At 31.5% G+C, this 19,935-nt stretch overlaps 1 protein-coding gene across 1 annotated transcript in view; it reads left to right on the top strand.

The window, feature by feature from the left end:
• LOC100166034 (nephrin-like) overlaps positions 1-19,935 on the top strand; it is a 511,552-nt gene that overhangs the window by 274,302 nt on the left and 217,315 nt on the right. The window lies entirely within an intron of this gene.

The raw sequence follows: 19,935 nt of genomic DNA, 5'->3' as shown, positions 1-19,935 counted from the left end.
ATTATTGTGTCCAAGGGGGACATCCTCCATTGAACGGTGTGAAATTACCGTGGTGACACAAAAAGTAGACTGTGAACATACAAATGTATACTACTTATACATACCTAACATTTTAAGCTTGAAAGCACTATTAATTAGCTGCATTATATTCTTTCAATAATAAATAAGCACAATCATTTTGTGATAATATCATATTATCCATACCTAACATTTTTAGCTAGAGAGCACTATTAATTAGCTGCATTATATTCTTTCAAAAAGTAAAAGAAAATTATGTTACACATTTAAAACAAAATTAAAAATGTTAAACTGTTAAAAATAGCAACACCTAAATAAAACAAATACAATATACTAAATCGTTTTTAAAGTAAAAAAATCTATGGTAGTGCATGTAAAAACATCTTATCAAAAATAAAAGTAGCCAACTAATGGTGGCAAAATCTTTCGTCCAATCAGAGCAATTCTCCGTATGACCACACTCTCTCTATCAAGGCACTCTAGGTCTGAGCACTGTTCCAATATTCAAAGGTAAGGACAAAGAAGACTTAGAAATAATACTCAACTCGGGATTTTATTGGTCGGAAACACTTTTATTGAATTTTAAAACAAACATGAATTAAACACTTGGCGAATTCAGACCGTCGTAGCCCGTTCTCGCCGACTCACTCAGCGACAACCGTGACTCCCCGTGCCTACGCGTACGGCGGTGTTATATAGTAAAAATCATTGCTGCCTCAGCACATATCACTTCGTTGGCCTGACCTATGTCAATAATTTACAATGTAAAATATTCCTACCTATATTACATATATATTAAATAAAAAATAGTGACGACTGTCTACACTATACGACACACATAACATAATTTATGCGATTGTGTAAAATATAGGCCTAATATACTATCAATAATATGTATATAATATTATGGATTCTTTATTTATATCTTAAACAATATAAATTTAAAACTCTGTTTTAGTATTTTTATTTGAATTGTATTGTGTTATTGATACCGCTCTCACGGCCAATCAAAATATCTCCTACTCATGTAAATATTGTTTACCCAAAACTCCGTGAATCTAAATCCCACTTGTATCACCGCCTAAACAAATTAATACCGAATTAAATCTGTCCGTGAAAACTGGACGTGTTAAATTTAATACAATAACAATATTACATGTATAATAATTATGTACCACTGTATATCTTATTGTAAAAACAATATCATTGAGTATAAGTATCGATTTTATTTTTACGAATTTGTGTGTAAGATTAAATTACTTTGTTTCTAATAATTTGATATTTTAGAGCAAACATCATATTAATATTATTATCATTGTTTTTAAATTCACCACTGCAGCAGGATACTACACTAATATAATATGTGTGGAGTTTTGCGATAACACTCCCGAAATTAAAAACATCGTGATGGAAATGTTGGTATATTTTATAGTATAAAAAAAACACTGTGGGCCTGTCTGTCAAATGACATATTATTTTTAAGAAAGAAAAAAGACAAAAAAAGTTTGGTTTTAAAAAATAAAATCATCTGTTTTTAAAAGTAAAAAAAGTAAGTTTTTATTCGAATATAAAATAATTTTGTACAGCCATCGCGAATGTCATAAACAATTTTGGAATTTTAAAATAATAATATTATGATATTTATAAGAATACTTAAAAATTCCTGAAATTATAATTCGAATAAACTCATAATAAATTAAGGGATTAAATGGGGTTGAGCGTGCTCGGCGGATCACTCTGCACGTACGGCTAATTATTATTATGAAATGCTGAGCAGGTATTGGACATATTTTACAAACAAAACGCCTTTTCCGAAACGATGACGAGATGCATAGTGTGTACTTAGGCACGCATCAATTATTAGGGTATGATGGAATATAGCTCTGCGAGCGGAATGATAAAAAATAAAAAAAAAAAAAATTTGAGAGGAAAAAATAATACGATTTCTGCGAAAACTGTAAATCCGTGTTTGCTGCACGTATAATATAATAATAATATTATTCTTTTGTTTGCATATATCGCGATGATGGTAATGGACGTGTTAAAGCGTCGTAACAGGTAGGTACCTACCTACATACCTACCTAGGTATACCTATGGAACCTGGATAAATAAGGGATCGACAGTGATCGCTCTTGACGGGTTCTTTTGTTGGATTCGATGGGGGTGACGCCGGTGATGGATTTCCGTCAGACGTCCGCGGGCGTCAGTGTCTCGTGTAATAGCTGTCATAATGTTTCACACGGCGCCGTATGCGTAAGCGGGATTGGCAGATCCCTCGTAGATCCATCTACGGAGATCCAGCCCGTACGTATATACCGCACCCATCACCCACCACCCACCAGTGAAACGATTTTTCTAAGGGTTGTTTCTCGTCGCGTGAATATCTTTATAAACGTAATTTAAATATTTATTTGTCAATATAATACCTACCGACGTTCCAAGTGCCAAAGACTTGTTTTATTTGTTTTATAATTTATTTGTAAGAAATGTATTTGCCATATTTTTACTAATTATAATTATACTAATAATATATGTAATATGTATATACTTATACCCACCATATAAATAAAAATAATATTTTATTTTCGTGAGATTGAAAAAAAATTAGTTACCTAGCTAGGACCATAGGGATTGAAAAAATAAAATACTATAAACACCTTCCAAGTATCAATATTGAAATAACTTTTATTGAATATACGGTCCAGTAGTTTTTAAGTCTATAAACTTCGGATAAACCGAATAATCATTAGTCATTGTAAACAAATATCAAAATTATAAGTTAAAATCATTATAATTATTATTATTCAATAAATTATATTGTAACTTATGGTAAAAATAAATAAAAATCCAATTGAAAAATTGCTTTTTAGTTTTTTCCGAATTTTCGGGTGACTTTTTCAATTTTTCTTTCCATAAACCTTCATTTGGACTATTATGAACATTTTTTTTCATTTAAATGAGCCGAATTGTTCCAGCCGTTCCCGAGTGATGTGGTTACCAACGGAGAGAGTTTCATTTTTAGTATGTTATAGATTATATGGATGATTGTCCAATGCAAAGGCATAGTATGAGTACCTATTACTATCCAATATGACAAACAATAAGTGCACTGTATCACACATTTAAACTACATAATCTAGAAGTAGAATGACGGACTTTCATTGATGATTCTCATCTGGGTGGGTGAGCACTAAGAAATAAAAAAACAAGAATAATTGCCAATTGTTTCGAATTTGGTATCATTATATTATTTCAAGAAATATCCCAAATATGATGATAATAAGATAACATTTTTAACCGCAGTTTAGTAATTAAAAAGAAAAACAATGTATGATCTTAAACTCGTGATTGCTGGTTAGTTATAAGTCGGGTAAAAAGTATTCATTAAAAGTATAAATATTTTTTTAAATGATGTTATTCATAAACGTCGGAAGAATTATTTTCTAAAATATAATGATATTCTTAATTGTTCGATAAATATTAAAGGTTTTTTATTTGTTTTTGTTACAGGTATGAACACAACAATTGTTGAAAAACTTTTAGTGTCGAACATTAAATGAAAAAAAAGTTCAAAACAAGTGATGAACAAATTTGAATAATATAAGAAATTAAGAAGTATTATATAGGTGGTTAGGTAAGTGTCTGAGTTTTACAGGGAATTTCATCGCAGAATAAACCATTTTATTGTCCTCGATTATAATAGCGATTAATTTTCTTTTATTTCCACTCAGTCCGATTACTTGTAATTTTAAGTTCCAAACAGTTGGGTTTATGACAAGATCGAATGACTGAGTAACAACATTATCTTAATATTATAATCATTAGATATTTAAAATTTGATCAGTTTCGGCATAATATTCGATGACATTTTTCAGGGAATTGTGAAAAAGATTAACACTATTTAAAGAATATTATTATTTCCGAATAGCTATTACTTATTAACCATATAATGGATTCAGACTTATTTAACGGAGTAAGGATCTTGTAATTTATGTACATTTGAAACTAAAATATCTTACAATAATTCACTTTTATATTCACTTAAGATATATATCTATAATTCACCTAATCTTAGGTGACTCATTTAATGAATACCCACTGCATTGAAAATCTAATGTGGCAATTCTCCTTAAGAAATTTCATTATTTTAATTTTAAATATAATTATTACCAACTTTAAGAATATAATAAAAACCGTTGTAAAATAAATATAGTTTTTCGTTACGGGCTGTTTTAATATAATAATTTGTTAGTTCCATAAAAATGTTTATGATTCTATGGAACAATTTACATTATATACATATTTTAATATTTTATGTTATAAAAAAATTACGGAATTAAAAAAAAAATTATTTACTCTTCATTAAATCTCATGCAATCATATTAAAATAAATTTTGCATAAATAACGTTTTAAATATAATATTTCAAATGTGATATTCCGAGTTCAAAATGCTTACCATATAACAATTTCCAAGTGTTTGTTAAATTTAATTGGTAATCAATAAAGATAAGTACATTTTATAATAAAGTGGTAGACACTATTGTTGAATAATAATAATAACTATAATAGCCATATGTTAACCTTTTTACTCATCAATTATTTTATAACGCGTTGGTAGGTATCTACTCATCACCAATATCAAACTTAACTATATATATAATATACGGAAACTATTACTGTACATCATTTGATTTAGCACATGTATAGTTAAACAATTTACATTAATGCGTTCTCTGTACGCCATTACACTCGAATAGTGTTTTGAAACTAATTCCTTTGTGTTTCTACTTGAATTCAAATTAATAATAACAAAAATAAAACTCAAACGTGGGTGTACATGATAATATATTTTTTTTTCGATAGAAAGGAAAAATTACCATCATTTTGTAATAAAATGAATAAAATGTTTAATTAAGTAATAAAAAAATCGAAACGCAAATGTATTATGCATTATAGTATTACATACAAGCATAATATTGTAAAAAAAAATTGTTTACTGCTACATACCTCCGTAAGAATAAATTAATAAAACCATTTAAACATTAAAACTAGTTTATATTTTTACTCCGCCTGCTCTGGCTTTTGGCTCGTGCGAGATTATATTCAAATACATTTATTTTTACAATTACCATAAAAAAAAGCAATTGTAATTTTAGATTCTGAGTAGTTTATCTGTTCATATTGGTTTTAAAACAATTACCTAAAGAATCAAACAAAAAAAATTGTCCATATTAATATTTTTATCACTGCGAATGTACGTTCGCTGTGTGGGGTAATTGAAATTGGTACTTTAATTTGAACGCATGTTTTGTTAATGCACTTTTCAAAACTGAAATATGTACACTATATAAGTATACTTACTAACCTTACATATTTAAAAAATAAAAAAACGCAACAAGATTTACGACATAATATTTGCGAAAACTCGGCTCATAATCGAATTTATCGAATACGATAGATTATAGAAATAATTGTTTTTGCATTTATTCATAATATGAAACAGCTGCAGCTAATTCGACATATTATCATCGTCCTGCCATGTATGACTTATGCACGATGATGATCTAAACAAGTTTAATATGAACAAATGGATGCGCGTCAGGCACGTCTTGATTATTAATGCGATTTTTTTAATGGCGACTTATTTTTATGTTTATTCCATGAAATATTCTCCTAAAGAGAGAGAGGGAGTGTGCGCACAAATTATCGTATTTTATTAAAACAATAATAATAGAGATGAACGGCCAGCCCGTAATATTGACTTTAACTGTTTTACAACCGACTAGGTAATATCTATATATATTATAAATGTTTTGATAAATTTGTCGTTTTTTAAACTCCGAGTTACCCCCTTGCGAAACAAATTGCTCGGGTGCTGTTAAAGACCGGAAAACATGTGTTGTTTATTGAAAAACGTAGGCTATACATCATATTTAGTTTTCGTAAAATGTTCCCGTCGGGTTGTGTGGGGAGGGGGGGGGGCGCCCCCAAAAACGTCGAGCGGGTAATGTGCTTTTTTCGCCAACACTGGTTGTCACGGTAGTTAAACAAGACCGTTTTATTACAACTGTATGACCTTTGGTCGCCGATAACCGAATTGCCAACTAAACGCGCCGGGCAGCACACGAGCGAGGCGCTTTTTCTTTCGCGTATCTCGTACATACTACATATATATATATATATATATATATACTACGGCCCGGGATCGCGTGACCGTGATTTACGACCGTGCCCACACCGCCTCCCGAGTCGTGATCTAACAGACTTTAATATAAATAGAGAATAAAGCCCGTTATGTAATATATATTATATTATTTTTATACCTATATCGGAGCAGGGGCTCGCGGTACCGGGTGAAATAAGTATTGCTCGGCTTATCGCAGCAGGTCCTGGTCGCTACACGTTGATGGGGCCGAGTATTGAATAACATAATATTATGAGGATCGTATGAATGGAAAAAAAATAAACCAGACGAGTGTGACGGACGACGTGTCATTGTTGCGTGTGATACACGACATAGACGACGACAACAACGATGGACCACCACCGCGGTAACGGTCGCTGCAGGTTGCGGAGGTGGCAGCAAGGTTTGTGTAGGTATAATGATTCATCGTCACGTCGAGCATAAGCGCACAAAATACAAAGACCTCCGCGCGGACTACAACAGAGTTAGCTCGATGGTTAATCGTTGATGCAAACAAATACAAATAATATATATTGCGTTTAAATGGAAATTTATATAGATAGTTATGAGTTCGTTTCGTTTTTCTATTCGATTTCTTTTGTCAGTGTAATGTAATATTATACGCGAGTCGACCGAGAAAGGTATATATATGCCGAGAAACCTACATATAAGGTATATAACGCCAAATTATCGGAATTATAGTATTTCGTCTATACGCTCGTGTATACCAGGGTGGAGGTCTGAGACGGTCGTTCTTAGGCGGATAAAGTACTCACGTGAGCTGAAAGTGATAAATGTGATTTTATTCCGCCACCTGCATCGATGAACGATGTATTATTATACATATTTATATTATATTTAACTATGATTGTTGTTGTGGTTCGCCACGGCGCGGGCGCGTTTGACAGACGAATAAACACATTATTAGCGTATACCACATCGATTATAGCGACATATAATCTAAAAAGACAACTGTCAATAATAATATTATATAGAACATCTGAGAAAATAAAATAATATTTGTACTGATCTCATCGAGGAGTTGATGACCCCGGACCGTGATTTGAGAACAAAACCTATGCTATATTTTGTACGTACACATATAATAGAACGTCCACATTATGGCTATGACATCCGTGAATAAAATTCACACCTACATTTTTAAAATAAACGATGGAAATGTGTGCGCTCACGAAACATCAGGTCAGAGTTGGACTTTAGCTGTATAACGGTTACGGATAAAATCAAAAAACAAAGTTTTACAGCATGTTTCAAGACGTCTTATCGTCATCGAAACGTTAAAAATCATATCATGCAAACGACAGTACATGTAGAGTAAAATTACCTTTATTAATATGTAGGTACCTCGACCTAGGTACACTAAACGTATATTGGAGTATGTTTTGAGACTATCGATGATATTTGGAAATAATAATAATATTATATTGACATGTCAATGTTCGAATAATATTAACGATACAGATTTCGATCTATGTTGTTCACAGCCTTCGAACGATGTTTTCTCATTCGTTCGGTGCAACAACACTATAATATTCCATATGCTATCGTGAAGGGTGGCAACGCGAACAATCATAAAAAAAAATAAAAAAAAACATTTCGCGGGACCGCCGAATTCGTGTGCACGTTTCACGGGGTGGCGATAAGGGATGACGACAATGCGATATATATGTACCTATATTATAGATATATATACCAGGTACCGTGTATGTGACGACGGCAATCATTATACTCGTTAGCGCCAGTCCCTCGGCCCCTCAGGACCCGTGTTATTGAACACGCGTATAGTTTCATGGTTTCGCCGAAAGGGTCTTCTCGACCGATATAATAATAATAATATGACGTTATTCGGTAGAGCAATGTTACACACGCCGAAGTGAGTGGTGTAATTGAGAAATGTTTGTCCGACTAAGGGTTAAACCAGTTACACTATTGTATACACGGTCGTGCTACAGAGTACAGGGTGATCGTGGCTGGATGCAAATCGGTCGACAAGTTGGGAGCAGCTACAGCAACCTGCGAAGTAGGTACCTACACATGCGATGTCATATCGACGTAAAACCAGGGCTTGAAAACGTTAAAATAACGTTATGATTATATAAGGTTATATTTGACAAAAAGACGATTGAAATTTGTAAACGTAATTGTAACGGAATGCGATCAAAAAAAAAAAAAAATTAAATACCGCAAAACAAAACATAACGATTAAAAAAATATGTTATATATATCATTAAACAGGACATATAACGCAAAATGAAATATTTTAAAATCTATTTATTTAAAAAGCCTATAATTGGTTTCGTAGAAACATTTATTTCATGCAATCAATCTAAGAATTGATTATATTATATTCCATATCCGGGCCATTGCCTACCAGTATTAGTTATTATTTTTAAATTCAATAGGTATTCTCACTATTTTGAATAACGATAAACGCAAAACTTCTATAACGTTTGTAAATAACATAAAACGGAATTTTTTTTTTCAAATGCAAGGCCCGCTAAAACAAATATAATATAATATCTTATTTCACTATATTACTACATTATTACAATATTATTATAGCCAATAAACAATATTAAGCTACTGTCAAAAAGTTAAAAAAAATTGATGTCTTTCGAGCACTTGCAGATAGTAGTATTGTAGAGGTTTAATTTCTGAACTATTGATCTGTAATGTCCGTTTAGTAGGTCCCTACCCACATGTTAAATAATATCGTCGTAAAATCAATATGCATATAATATATAAATTCATTATTGCACTAGATATATTGTATTATAATATTATAACAGCCTTTGTACTTTATTAGGTACTGGCTTCCACCGAAAAGTTAAAAGATGATGCCTTTCGAGCACTTACAGATTATAGGAGCTGGTGAAAATAGAATTTGGCTTTAATTTCTGAACCGTATAACCTATGATCGTTTTATGGCTGACGATACGCATAAATGTTGTATTTGACGAAAACACGTAGAACTATTATATAATGGGTATTATACCAAATGTGGTACGACGTGATCAAAGAGGGCGAAACTCGTAGTGGATTGACACTGCACTCACTTCAGAATAACACACTCTGGATAAAGTTAATTTGTTTTTAAAACATCATAAGGACATCAAGTGGCCAATTTGTTTTGAAAGATTCGAGGACGCGCAAAATATGCAGAACTTCAAGTATCAGGCATATTGTTTTACTGACGATTTCAAAAACAAAAAAAAAATAATTATCTCAACCTTCTTACGTTAAAATGCCGTTGTATTTCTCGTCGCTTTTTTCTGCGAATGTAATATGTTTTTCGAAATAAATTTCAGTCGACAATCATCGACTGATGTTATAAAAATAATATTACCTACCCAGGTAATAATAAATCATATTAATAGATACATATATTTTGATTAATTCGTGTAAATCAATGATGGCTATATAGCTGTACTTCCACACTCGATAATTTGTAATGTTTTCACCGTATAAACGGCGTGTGTTGTAGACTGAGAATAAAAATTGGGGGAACGGAAAATAAATTCGGCTCAAATTTTGGGATAGTTATCATATCCAAAAATAGTGTTTTTGATTTAACACTTAGTTCAGCGAATCAATTCTTTTTCTTTTTATTACTAAATTACGGAATATAGGTACAGCTATTATTAAAAAAAACGAATACATACTTTCAACAAATCGGCCTTTTTAAGTCGGCAATTAACCCCCTCCCATTCCCCCTTTAATTGTATGTGATTACGAGTGAATATTAACACAGCTGATTTTAAAAGTGCCTAACTGTGATAAGGTTTTCAAATCAAAACGATCATATTTTTTTCATGTTTCTTATGATAATAATATATTATATGGACATTTCTGTTAGTTTAATGTATTGGTCGAAATGACTGATTTATTTTATCGTTAACAATTAATAATTATCCGTCACACATCATAAAAATATGACACCAACACAAGTTTTGCAATCATCAGTACTTATAATAATATAACTATGCGAATATCAAAACAGTAATAATATATATATACTGTTGATAATTATATTTTAATATTTAATACAGTAGGTATATAAAAATGTGTTAAGTTTTTTTTTCAAATATCACTTAATAAATTTACGGCTTAAAATCTATTTCGCTCATGTATAATAAAATTGTATTAAAAGTAAAAAAAAACGTTTATAATAAAAAACAGTATACTATAATAACAGTTTCATAACTTAACGACTACTAATGAGAAACTTCTTACGCTTCTCGTTCTAACTTTGATATTTCATGGCAATAAAATTTTGTCATTAAATCGTAATGTTATTTTTTTAAGTTTAGTTTCGTTTTGTAAATTTGTGTATGGCTATTAATATAGGTATTGAATATATTAAAATATTTATAGGTTTTTTATCGATCTCACACACTATCAGAAATAAATTTAGTGTCGATGAAACAGAGTACAGTCAAAATTAGCTATACAATTAACAAGCTACAGAAATAGTGATAACTTTACATAAGTACGGAATATTGTAAAATTATATGAGAATATATTATATTATTATTACGTAGTTTTGATACTAAAGCGTAGATACCGCCACAACAATAACCTTAATTGTCAATAACTTAGACATTTTCGATAGGAATCGGTATATAGATTTATAATGGGTTTTCTATTTGGTCGAAAAACTACTTTGAATGTTTGAACTTTGAATCAATGAGGTTTTTGCATTACCCCTTCTCATGCCGAAGAACTAATATTAAAAACAAGCATAAAACGGTCATATACGACAAAATATGTATTATATAATGTACACAGTACTATTATAGTGGTTAAACTAAATTTTAAGTGCTTCTCTGGCACACACTATAATGTATACGCATAATATAATATACTATAGGTACATAAATGTAACACCCAGGGGCGTAACGTTAAAAAAAATATGTTTTCTTACCATTCAAATTATTAAATGTAGTCTATAGTGAAAAAATACATATCAAATTAATGATATGAGCATTTTAAAATGCTCATAACTATATTGCTTTAAAATTTAAATATCAAAAAAATTTACTTGTGGCTCCAGAAGAATATTTTTTAACCTTGAAATTATATTACTCAGGTCAGTATCTGCTCTATTATTCGTTATTCTAACCAGGGTTTGAAACAGTTATTGGATGCCAATTTTGAATACCGGTTTAAACCGTTAAAAATCAAAATCGATATTGAAACTGAAAACGACATCGAAAAAAATCAATACCGATATCCAAAATCGAAATTAAAATCAGAAATAATGAATATCTTACACCGATATAAAAATCAGAAAAAAAGGTTTTTGGTTTCGATCACTGATTCTAACCGTAAAATGTAATGTGTAAGTGAGACGAAGACAACACTTGCGAGTATATAGATGATAGCACCTATATAGTTTAAGCAAATTAATATCGTTAAACCTATCTAGGTGCTAATATATTGTTATAATATCAAACATCAGTGTTATAATTATAAATTATAATATATACTTGAGACAAATATTATTTGAATAAATAAGCGTACTTATAATAACTTAATAAAACATTATTTTAATACTACTTAGATAGGTATTAGTTATTACCTACCTACTAAATGAGTTGGCATCCATTACATAATATGTCATTTGTTGATATTTGTATATGTAATCTTCTAGTTTTGAAGACCTAAACTGTAATACTCTTGTGTTTGTGAAGCCCGATTAAAAAAATAATTATTTAATACTGGACCTTCTACCCTGCACTTCCCCACCGCTAGGACAACTCCACCACCATATATTATTATACTATAGATAATAACTATGTAGGTACATAGATACCTATGTATATGTGCTCTTAAACGTTTTTATTTTTATTCGTCCGGAATATCATATTATTTTTCTCGTGCAGTTAGTCAGGTACGCGGAAAATGTCGATAACGTCATATGTTCTCTGACGCGACAATGTGTCGTGAATGTCGTTAAGTCTTCAAATTTCCAAACCATCACGTCCAAGTATACACGCGTATCCCATCGGCGCGTTGTCCCGGGTTGAAAAAAAAAAGCAAATAATTTACATTATTATACATACACACATTATATAATAACGTGCACAACGTAAATCTGTGCGAGGAATATCGAACGTCGTCTGCACGTGGAGTCGTAAAATCAAATCGTCGGCAAAGGAAACGAAAATGAATTTTACTTTCGGGGAGGAGCTACGTCATTGCAGTTCACCGTCAGTATTCGGTCCGCGGTTTATTATTATTATTATTATTATTATTATTTTTAGCCGAGACGAGAAACGCTGTGGCAATGAAACGCCCGCGAACTTACGCGTTATTTGAACAGGAAAGCCGCGTATAAAATGCGACGTGTCCCGGGCCGGATACTGTGCTCGTAACCCCGGTCGGCTGTGCAAACACGCAGAGATTGTTTAAATTTTAAATTCTTCAAATTAATTTAAAACCATAATTTTGTCAAATTATTCTGCTCCGGTGGAAATACCTGCATCAATAGACTTTTGTGCGGCGCTAGTGCCCGGGAGGTATAAGTTGCCGCCGTATTACGGAACGCGAAATGATTCGAAAACCAAACAATGAAAATAATATTATTTTCCCCTTGTATTATAATGCGTCACGAGGACACCGAACAATTGCGGGAAATAAAACTGTTTTTATTCGTCGGGGTAATCTTTATTATAAACATTTAACTTTCAAACTGTGTTGCGAACTCAAACTGTCCCCAAAAATTATACGATTGTGTTCTCACGTTTTACTACAAAAAACGCCTCATGGTATAATTATATAATTATATGTAATTATGATAGTAATCACCATGGCTATTTTAATAATATTCGTTTATTAATATTACACCTAATATAACTAGTTGTTTATTTGAATAGTGACAAAATTTAGGTATAATATACATATTGTCCGATTGATATATTAAGGGTGAAAGCATCTGAAATCATTAAAAAAAAATAACTCATCTCCTGGCTTATAAATGTATACAACTAGTGTTTGAAAATTTCATGAAATATTTCAAAATGTGTGAAATATTTCAATTATCATTATTTTTGTAGTTTTGTCTTGTAAAATATTAAATAATTAATCTAAATAAATTAAATACCTCATTAGTCATTGACACACATTTTTTTCTTAGTTTTAATGTATAATAATATAATATTGTATTTTTTTGCTGTACCTATTATTTTATGTAAAAATGTAAAATAAATAAGGAATAGATAGGTATATTGTATATGTACCATGTACGTGGTAACTTATATAGTTATATACAGCATTATCTGATATCAGCTTATGATCTGTCAAGTCTTGATTAAGTTCGAAGTTAGTTCCTATATGGTTTCATACTTTCAGAAGAAACTAGACAACGATCATCGAGACATCTCGTATATTATGGGAATAGTGTCTTATTTTATTTAATTTAAAACTGAAAAATATCAAAATACACGAATGGAGACAGAGTATTATGTATGGGTACAGTACAGTTACTTTTTTTAAATCATTTTTTTAGACACATTTTTTGCCTTCACCAAATAAAAGTCAATTATACCAATTATTTTTTAGAATAATGTTTTATTATATTTGAGTAATCGAATGTTGTGTTTCAATATAATATTATATCTACCACAATATAAAATAGTGGTTGACTACTATAGTTGTTTGTAATTTGTAATCTAAATTTTTCGTTGAATACAAATTATGCTAGGGTTCCCAGACTTATACTGATTATTCCATAGTATCATCTATATTGGATACTTTGATGTAATATAGCAGGGATGGGCAACTGGTGGCCCGCGTACCTTTTTTATCTGGCCCGCTCTACATTTTCAAATTTTGTGTTTACGTGTTTTGTAGTAATTATTTTTAAAATATCTGCTTAAAAGCGCAAAAAATAAATTTAAATTTGAAGAACCTTTTTTTTTTTCTTTCTCCTATGCACTGCGGCCCGCTAGATTTTAAAGTACTTTAAAAGTGGCCCACTAGTTACTTTGAGTTGCCCATTCCCTGTAATATAACATAGTAATATTAAATGTAATACACTTAAGTTTAGGTAATGCTCACTTTAAAATTAAATTATAATTGGTACATAATACATATATTTAGTTTTTAATTTTTTTAAACTAAAATTTTTACGTTAAGATGTTTCATAATATATCAAATTTACCAATATTAATCATGAATTCATTTAGTATCTTATTTAAATTATTAGTTTAAAACCCCCAGATTAGATTATATACAAATCAGGCTTTAAAAATTATAATATTTGGTTTCACTGTTGTGAAAATATTATTTCAGCTTTGTTGAATAATTTATTTTTAGCAAATAATTGTCTTATTACTGTTTTTTTTTTTTTTAACATAAAAAAGCAACCAATCTTTTATTACACCTCAATAGATAATATTAATGTATTTACTATTAATATAGTTTTGTATTAAAAAAAAAAAATTTCGTATTGGAAAATAATAATAATACGTTTTCTATACTAGCTTGCATACTTAACGTTCATTAGTTAGAGGTGATAATACCCGCCGAACTCAGCTGTTTATGACGTGTGTTTTCGAATCGATTTTGGCTTCCGTTGACTTGGTCGGAAAGTCGATAGCAAACGCTGTTTGGTGGAAAAAAAAATTCCTGAGTAAAGTCATCTCGATCCGTAGGACAGGAAAATCCCGTCTGCCTACTGCCACGATAACGCGTGTGTGTGTGTGTGTGCGCGCAATCAAAAACTGACGGCCTAATCTGTGTAATCTATTCGTTATCGGGTGAGACCCGAGATGGGTTGTTATAGTTTTTTTCCCCTCCAGAGAAAAGCTACTGCTCGAGTCGCTTTCGAGGGCCCGTTTGTTTGATCGTGTTTTCGATTACCCGACGGATTGTCTTAATGACCGTTCGCGGGGTGAATGAAAAACTCGTCAAAATAAGCCTACCATAGCTAATGGACCTAGTTCGCGGCTACTCCGATCACCACTTTTGGAGAGGCTAATAAATAATAATAATAATAATAATAATCGTTACTGCGGCGTTCGTTCGCGTTTATTAATCATTTTTTTTCTTCTTCTTGTTTTTACAACGAAACCCGTGTAATGTAATATTTGCATCCAATGTACAGCCCCACCAGTGTAGGAGTCGTAGTCGTAGTGGTATAATAATAGTCGTGACTTGAAAATCCTCACCGCGGCTGTAACGGTGTACACATTTGGCCACGAATAATGTAAAACAAAACGAAAAACGAAAAGTGTGCACAAGCCGTGCTATATAGTATTATAATAATGCCCGTCCGTTTTTATGGGACCCGATTTGGATACGGACCAGGGAGATGGTAATTTAGAATCACCCTTTCCACCCCTCCAGCAGCATCATCCAACCCTGTGTACCACACTCGAGCTACAAAACACGGCACGGGGGTGTATAACACCGCTGACGCACAGTCTCCTGCCCACTACCCGTACTTCTGGTTCTAGGTCGACCGGACGATCGAAGAGAGATGTAAATTTATATATATATATAAACACATTATGAGGTATAAGTGGTATATATTAGGTTTGTGGTATTCATTAAAACTCGGAATGACGCGTGTTCAAAAAAAAAGGCAGCCTTTTAGCCGTTGGCGATGGGCTTTTAGTTGACCTGGGGAGGGGAAGGGTAAACCCGAAAACAGTCGAACCGGTCAAGAATATTATTATTATCGCGGATGCATCGATTGTACATTTTATGGATGGGGTGGTTTATGCGACCTGCCCTCTGCGGTGGGTTCGAAACGATCAAGCGGTCAAAATGAGGCGGGAAAAACCCAATTGCTTTATTCACGTGCAAAATATAATAGATAATATAAGAGCATGGTCATTAATTAAAACGGACGAACGCAAAAAGTTGGCACTTTATGACTATTATATCTACCATTATATTAACTTGTGCATGTCTATAACTGTTAGGTATGCTGTTCAATCAAAATACATTTCTGAACAGGGAGGGTTATTGGAAAGAGCGATTTGCATTAAGTCTAAGAATCCACCTCCATTAATTGAATTAAGCAAATAGATTCATTGGAATAAGCAAATTGCGTTCAACCGAAAACGGTTAATAATACAATATCTAAAATCGATAATTATAATATAAAACGTAACAATCAAACTAATTTTTTTTTTTTTTATTAATTATAAAGTGTTCCTGACATATAAGGTCATCTAACTTATTGATAAAATAGTAATAGGTAATATTTAACATTTATACAGTTGATAGAGGTAATTTACAAATATTTACAACAAATTTCAGGCATTTACATCGATGAGTAAAACGAATTAAAAATGTAGGTGTAGTATTATGTTATTTACTATTTTTTTTTTTTTTTACTAATATTATTGGAGTTTAGATAGGTCATCATGAGGACGTCCACGCTTGAGACGCCGGAAGGTAGGCTTATCGCTGAGTTTGAAATATTTCGCGTTACTGGGGTTGTTTAGTTGGTCAAAAAAATTGATCGTAAGATTTTTTATGTAGTCTTTGATTGATGAAAGTCTGAAGTCAGTGTGGAGTGCTTCGTTTCTGATGAACCAAGGTGCGTTAAAAATTGTGTGTAATATCTTTGATTAGAAAACTTGGGTTTTGGCACAGTGTCCCCAGATAGGGGCAGCATAGAGAACTAAAGGTCTTAGAATTTGCTTGTAAAGAAACAGGGAGCAATTCCATCTTAAGGCGGTTTGACGGTTGATTAAGGGGTAAAGAATTTTGAGACGTTGGTAACCTTGTTGTAGTTTCAAAGAAATGTGCGGGTGCCAAGTTAATTTTTTATCTACGATAACGCCTAGATATTTTATGGTTAGTGACCACGATATATATTATCACCATTCAGTACTAGAGTGGGTAGGGTTTTGGGACTACGAAGTATGAATAGTACTGATCAAACTAATAAACACTAATCAATTGTCTCGCTCCGTCCATGTCATACACCATACGATGAATAATATTTGATAGTCAAGTATTCTAACTATTTATAGAACGATTCAATGGCACTGTACGTGATTCTTGGTTATACACGATTTAATATTAGGTATACTATAATATTATTGTCCTTTAAGTTATAACTGACCTTTCGTATAATCTTGCGCATTTCCTGTGGTTTAACCATTCCAGTATTGGACATTCAAAAATTATAAAGTATAATAATATACATTTGTAGTATCTATTTATATATTATTTTTTGTTGAATATACAATGGTTAATATTATGTTATGAAATTTCGCCCTCATAACTCCACATCGTTATCTCTCAAATACAGTTAATTTTTCTTATTTTAACATATGTAATGCTTAGCTGGCTCACAAAAACAGAATAATTCCCAATTATCATCATGGTCGGAATAAGGTTTGATGGCATCTGAAAATAATAATTAAATCAAAGAACAGATATCGTCGATTCATATTATCTTCAAATTATTTGCTACACTTTGTGATGAAAAAAACGGATTTTCAACGTTCTCTGGAAATATCCATTATAATAGGGAAGTAAAAACAATATAACCTCCCATTTGATAAATATTTTTTTATGGTGGGTGATGGTAGGAAGAGAGATAACGTCAATATTAAAATATAATAGAATCCATCAGCCAACAAATGATTCATCTATGTCAATATATTTTTATGTATTATGTAGACCATTTGTTAGATTTCGAATCCCTACTAAGATTTATTTGGAATCTGAAGAAATTGTCTAACTGCGGTAACGTTGAAGCAGTTTCGACTTCCCCGTAGTATTTTAGATTTCAGTCAATATTATCGTCTTAAAATGAATTTTTTAATTTTTTCATGTATACTGACATCAAAGGAGTTAAATAAATAAATAATTAAACTCCGTTGATGTCGGTATACATGAAACAATTAAAAAATGCATCTTAAGACGATAATATTGACTATAGGAACTATAAGAATTATTTACTTTTTTTGAGTAACTTAATTTTACTTTTTCCACACACCCTCGCGTGCCATGATAGAAGAACATTTTTATTTATTTGTTTGAAAGATAGTTGAACAGAAATTTAAACGCGATTGTTTTTATCTGTAAAACACCAATATCTTTCTATCATCTCTCGTTTACTTATAATTTATAAAAGCCGGTGGGGCAACTGCCGTGAACAACTTTGACTTTGTGGTTGTATGGGATGTTTTTTTATATATATTACAATGAACTATTGTTATTGTTGTTTGCACATTGAATCGTACGTAACAACCACGGTTGGTTTCCGAATATTTCCGATAACGTGCTGGAAACCCAGTAAAAAACTACAAGCGTTCTTTTTAATTAAATTCCAATTCTCTTCCAATGTTGTAACTTGTCGATGTCGTCGTCACCCACATTCCTACTTTACAAAGTCCATTGTCCAATCGATGTTATCCATTTCACAAATAAAATATATCTTTATTTACAATTTTTTAAAATACCACGATAAATGGCGCAAACGGTGATGCTGATAAATTGGTATTATAATTATATACGGTCTACGTGGTTTTTGAAACTGAGATTAACCCTAGTCATATAATATTATAATGTCTAAACGATTACCTACCTGTTGACTACGAATTATTTTATATTATTTTCGTTGATTTTGGTATTTTTTGTAGAGTTGCACATCGATTACCATTGACCACCCAAATGTACGCATATTGTTACGAAAAGTCACAATTTAAAATTGGAAATTAAATCCAATATTGTCCTTTATTAAGATTATTTTTTGACATTCTTAAGTCTTGTAAATTTTGTTTTTCTGGTTGCAATTTGATAACCTAATCCTCATCGTTTCGATCGTAAATTCGATTAGAGCATTCTTGTGCATTCTTCAGATTCAATATAAGACAATTTTATCAAAAAAAGGATTATTCCAACAGAAATTAAAAAAAAATGTATTTTTCCATCTTCAGATCGTTTTAGAACAACGCATATGCAGTTTTCAGTACCCTGGAATTCCTACAAAGCCCACCTGGCACATTCATTCACCATCTGTGAGAATAGCCGAGTAAATACATTGGTCCAACGATGATTATGGGCTATGCTTCTACATTAAATAAACAATACATTTTTCTTCTGAGTCTTTTTTCTTCGACGCGTTTTTTTCAGCTCAATGACTTTAATATTAAAAAAACAAAAAATGTATCATTGAACACCCTGCATTTGAATACACTCCTGGTCCTTTTCATTCTCCTTTAGTTTTTTCAATCGATCGTGATATCTCCCCTTCTTTCTTTTCAACTTTGTCATACCATAATTTCTTTACATCAAACTACCCAGGGATTACAAACTTTTTGAACTCCTTCAACTAAGAAGTACTTTCCATTCCAGTTTCTCGATACACACAAAGCTAAGACAACTTTCATTGATGCTTCTCATTCATCCATTCTCTCATTTGGCCCTCAAGTATACCCATCACTCTTAATTCCCATATTGGTTAAAAATAGAATTATAAAAAAAATTTAATAATAAAAATCGTTCTCTACAAACAAATTCATCCTTTATTCAACTATAACACGTTTTACTTATTGAGTGCTCGTTACAAATTATTATCTAAAAAGTATTATTGGAATTTCATTTCCTATACTAAATGTTCCCTGTACATATTGTTCACTGATTCTGTTAGGTATTTCATTAGGAAAATTCATGTCCGTTAAAATATATTATGTAACCTACATTTTTTTTGAAGAATCATCGAACACCAAAAATCCT

Source organism: Acyrthosiphon pisum, chromosome X, assembly GCF_005508785.2.
Source record: "Acyrthosiphon pisum isolate AL4f chromosome X, pea_aphid_22Mar2018_4r6ur, whole genome shotgun sequence".
NCBI classification, from domain to species: Eukaryota; Metazoa; Arthropoda; class Insecta; order Hemiptera; family Aphididae; genus Acyrthosiphon; species Acyrthosiphon pisum.
The sequence above is the reverse complement of the archived record's forward strand: the minus strand, read 5'-3'. Positions and strand labels throughout refer to the sequence as shown.